Source organism: Pseudoliparis swirei, chromosome 22 (assembly GCF_029220125.1).
Source record: "Pseudoliparis swirei isolate HS2019 ecotype Mariana Trench chromosome 22, NWPU_hadal_v1, whole genome shotgun sequence".
Classification (NCBI taxonomy): Eukaryota; Metazoa; Chordata; class Actinopteri; order Perciformes; family Liparidae; genus Pseudoliparis; species Pseudoliparis swirei.
In genome coordinates, this window is record NC_079409.1 from 23,708,757 (window position 1) to 23,713,756 (window position 5,000).

The 5,000-nt window shown below is 46.8% G+C and overlaps 1 protein-coding gene across 1 annotated transcript in view; it reads right to left on the bottom strand.

The window, feature by feature from the left end:
- LOC130212755 (eukaryotic translation initiation factor 3 subunit H) overlaps positions 1-5,000 on the bottom strand; it is a 35,723-nt gene that overhangs the window by 26,203 nt on the left and 4,520 nt on the right. The window lies entirely within an intron of this gene.

A 5,000-nucleotide genomic window follows, 5' to 3' on the forward strand; every position in this document is an offset into this window, starting at 1 on the left:
CTACAGGAATAAACAAGTGAAATGTAAGACTTTTTAAGACCACGTTTAAATAAAATTTAAGACCTAACTTACGATGGAAATACAAATCAAAAGTGGAAATATACATTAATCTAAACACACTGTGTTCAAAATGAACAGTATGGTGTAATGCGAAAGGATAACACAACAATGTCATTGCTGTTGTAAATTATATTTATTAATACAACATTTTCAGAACATTTAGGTCCCATGAACAAATGCTTATAACATCAAGTAAATATATTTTTAAAAAATACGGGCAACATAGTTCCTTTTGAACAAAAAAATCTATAAAACATAAATAACAATTCCAGCTGCTTTTAAAATGCAAATTCATTTACATAACAGAATGTGTGTGTGTGTGAGTTCTCATGTCTCTATGTGATGGATGTGTGTGTCACAGGTTCATACGTCTACTCCTGAGCTTTTGTGAATATACTAGGAAAACAATCCTTTTCAAACTGTATGAATATAAAAACTTCCAGTTGACATTTGGTCCATTCTCCTGGAAAAAAGAAAGAAAAGGCAGACATTAGACAACAGTCACCACATCTCTTCATGACACCACTTCAGATTAATGTCAGACTGGATCAATATGAATGAAAACTATTTTTACAAATTAAGCAACGTGAGCCATCCCTTGAGCCTAGTGAACACTATGTAGACATATTGACAGGTAAACACCACTCTACTTACTACCATTCTAAAACTATTGTTAATTAGTCTAATTAATGTGTAGTGCGCCTATCCATAGCTGTTATTAACTTGACACACGAGTAAAGCTTAACTATATGAAACACATACTCATATACATGAGGATAGTTAATACATATATTTATGGTAGACTTACTGTGAGGTGCTGAAGTAGGTCCTGGTGTCACGGCCCATGAGCTCCACAGGATCCTGACTGGACGTGGTCATTTCACCAAGAGCACATGAAGTCCAGCTGTCTGCTCGCGGTGGTCTGGTCAGGAGTAGGGTTGGGTACCGGAACCCGGTGCCAATATGGTACCGGTTCCAATACAACCGGTATTACCCGGACCGAAACGCACATTTCGGTGCTTCTTTCCGGTGCCTGAGCCGATTGAAATTGAAAAAAACTATTGTTGTGAACTTCTCAGGTGACTCCGCCCTGTCAGCAGGTTACGAGCCTCTCATATGTAACTCTGAGAGGAGGCGTGGCCGTGTGTGACTGTGAGGCCGTGTGGAGCACACCAGCGTCAGGCTGGACGCTACGGGGAGAGGCGTCACGGTCCCCCTGAACACGTGGAGACCGATGATGACGAGCAGCCTGAACTCAGATTAGTACCGTAACGTTGATTGCAAGTCTTGCATTCATAAAAGTTGCCCAAGAAATAATAAATTAGCCATTATAACCATGCTTAAGCTAGCTCGTAGCTAGCGTTAGCTCGTAGCTAGCGCTAGCTACGAGCGTGACAGTCTGCTTGCAGATGTGTTGATGTTCAGCGATCCCGGCTGTTTACCCGGTGTTACCGGCAGGGTTGCCAGGTCTGTGTGACAAAACCAGCCCAATGGCCAATCAAAACCAGCCCAAAAAACAAGCCCAATATCAGACTCAAAATATGCCCGTGCCAAACCATATACACTGCTTTTAAAGTCCAACAGCATTGCTATCATTGCCAAATGTATTGTAATATCTACAAAGTAACAACAAATGGTTAGTATGCCAGCATTAAAAGCAGTTTTCCCGAAACAGTTATTTCACCTAGGTCCTAAAATAGCCTTGTGTAATTAGATACAGTATATTATCATGAATAAAATATAGCTCTGTGAAGGTGTAGACCAATTCACTGACGGACAAACTAACCTGTTGCTTTGTCTTGAGGCTTTCTTCCCTTTTCTCTCTTCCTCCCTGCCTGGACAACATGAATGTACTGTTTTTACTTCATATGCATTCACTGTAGTTAATGCAATACCTTATTTCAACTGAAACACCTTATGTTGCTTCACTATATTTTTATCATATACTTATAGTTCAAACAATGTACGCACTCGACAACTGGAGAACGGAGCAGCATTTGAATGTGTTTCCCGTTTTGCTGTGGTTTTGGAGATCACTGTGGTGCGACGAATCTCGGTTTTGCAGTACCGACAAAAGCTTTGGTATCATCCCGTTCTATCCATTCTTTAATTCCGTTTTCACTTTCCCATTCTTTCGTGATATTTCTTCCCGTATTTAGCCCACTTACCGGGTGGCATGTTTCTCCAGTGTAGCTAGCTACACTAACTACCAGACCAGAGTTGAGATCGAGCGGCGAGAGCTTTAGGTGCGTGTGTGTATGTGGGCGTGTCCCATGTCCATGTGTGTACGTGCTGATCTGGAGTCAGTTTGGTAGGATTTGGGTAGAAATAAATTATTTCATTTAAAATATGGATTTTTATTTAAAGATATTCATGTAATTTGCATGCAAAATAGGTCTACCCGAACCAGCGGACAACAAATTCAACCCGCGGCAACACTTCAAAAGTAGCCCAATTCCGCGGGAAAACCGCGGACCTGGCAACACTGGTTACCGGGAATATAATGACGGAGGAATAAAGACCGTGGGGCGTCACTTTGTTTAAGTGTAACTCTCGCTGTCAGAAGCAAAACTTTATTTGTCACGTGTCATCTTCAGTCCCTCTGATTGGTTGTTCTCTTTGCCCATCAACACAGTGACAGGATTAACCCTATAAGGTCTGCACATGACAATACATCTCACATCATGGAGAACATTGTGTCTGTTAACAGTCTGATATCCGTTGTTGTCGTGCTCCATGATAACGGCTTCTTCAGGGAATATGGCCAAAGAGGTTTTTAATGTCCTCATTGTGCGTTTAAAAAAAAAAAAGTATCGGTTCAGGCACCGTTTAGGCACCGGTATCGTTTAAAAGTACGGTTTAGCACACTATCGAAAAAAAAACCCAAACGATACCCATCCCTAGTCCAGAGTCTCGTGGTGGTCTGGTCCAGAGTCTCGTGGTGGTCTAGTCCAGAGTCTCGTGGTGGTCTGGTTCAGAGTCTCGTGGTGGTCTGGTCCAGAGTCTCGTGGTGGTCTGGTCCAGAGTCTCGTGGTGGTCTGGTCCAGAGTCTCGTGGTGGTCTGGTCCAGAGTCTCGTGGTGGTCTGGTCCAGAGTCTCGTGGTGGTCTGGTCCAGAGTCTCGTAGTGGTCTAGTCCAGAGTCTCGTGGTGGTCTGGTCCAGAGTCTCGTGGTGGTCTGGTCCAGAGTCTCGTGGTGGTCTGGTTCAGAGTCTCTTGGTGGTCTGGTCCAGAGTCTCATGGTGGTCTGGTCCAGAGTCTCGCGGTGGTCTGGTCCAGAGTCTCGTGGTGGTCTGGTCCAGAGTCTCGTGGTGGTCTGGTCCAGAGTCTCGTGGTGGTCTGGTCCAGAGTCTCGCGGTGGTCTGGTCCAGAGTCTCGTGGTGGTCTGGTCCAGAGTCTCTTGGTGGTCTGGTCCAGAGTCTCATGGTGGTCTGGTCCAGAGTCTCGCGGTGGTCTGGTCCAGAGTCTCGCGGTGGTCTGGTCCAGAGTCTCGTGGTGGTCTGGTCCAGAGTCTCGTGGTGGTCTGGTCCAGAGTCTCGCGGTGGTCTGGTCCAGAGTCTCGCGGTGGTCTGGTCCAGAGTCTCGTGGTGGTCTGGTCCAGAGTCTCGTGGTGGTCTGGTCCAGAGTCTCGTGGTGGTCTGGTCCAGAGTCCCGTGGAACAGAATGAAGAACGCGCCGCCCTGTTGGTCTTGTGATGAGCTCTTTGTTGCACGGCGCTGGATTTCCTCCGGTGACCTCCAGCGTTGTAGCAGGAGCGTTGACGCTGCAGCGGAGCAGGAGCTAGCGGCGGAGCAGGAGCCAGCTGGCTGCTGGCGGCCTTCGCTAGTCTCTGTGCTTCTTGCTCTGCTCGTGAGATTCCACCGCTGGAAAGTCTCCCGACACAACGCAGCTTCAGAAGCATTTCACCGACCGGGACCAGAAACACTCGTTCTTTTCAAGCCGTTGTTGAGCTTGCATCCCCCATGTTTTCTAAAGTAGCCGATGCTTCACGTTGTAGGGGATGGGACCCATCTGGGGCCCTTTAAGAAGGGGGCGGCCCGGTGACACCAGAGACACCGCAGAGCGACCGGAGCAAAATACGGACCTGGCAGAACAGATTGCCTCATATTCATAATGACATGACACCCAACAAATGTAAGACCAATCCAATCTGAATTTAAGACAATTTATGACTTTTTAAGGCCTTATTTTTTGGAAAAGCAATTTAAGACTTAAGGACCCGCGGACACCCTGCTGACACTAAAGAAGTGAAAGGAGGGCATAAGAATAAAACATGACGTTTAAAATGCTGTCCTGTCACTTTGCATTGTGGGTATTTATATTTATTGATCCTGCCGGCTAACAACAACACCGTTAGCGTAGCCGAGGTGAGTTCTACCGCTGGGGATGAACACACACTCTCTGTGACCGAGCACAGTGTGAGGAGGGCTCTGTTGAGGGTGAACACCAGGAAAGCTGCAGGTCCAGATGGCATATCTGGGCGAGTACTGAAGACCTGTGCTAACCAGCTAGCTCCAGTGTTCACCACAATATTCAACCTCCTGGCTGAGTCCGTAGTCCCCGCCTGCTTCAAGAGATCCACTATTGTCCCTGTGCCCAAGAATGCTTCTCCAGCATGTATGAATGACTACGGTGGCCTCACCTCGGTGGTCATGAAATGCTTTGAGGCTGATAAAGGACTACATCTGCGCCTTCCTCCTTCCTCCATGGACCATGCAGTTTGCTTATCGCCCAAACAGATCCACAGATGATGCTGTCTCCCAGGTACACACCACACTCTCTCATCTGGACAGCCAGAGGGGGCTATGTGAGACTGCTGTTCATTGATTATAGTTCAGCTTTCAACACCATAGTCCCTCCAGACTGGCGGCAAGCTGATTGAGCTGGGAACACCCCTGTGTGCTTGGATCCTGGACTTCCTGACCGCCAGGCCACAGGTGGT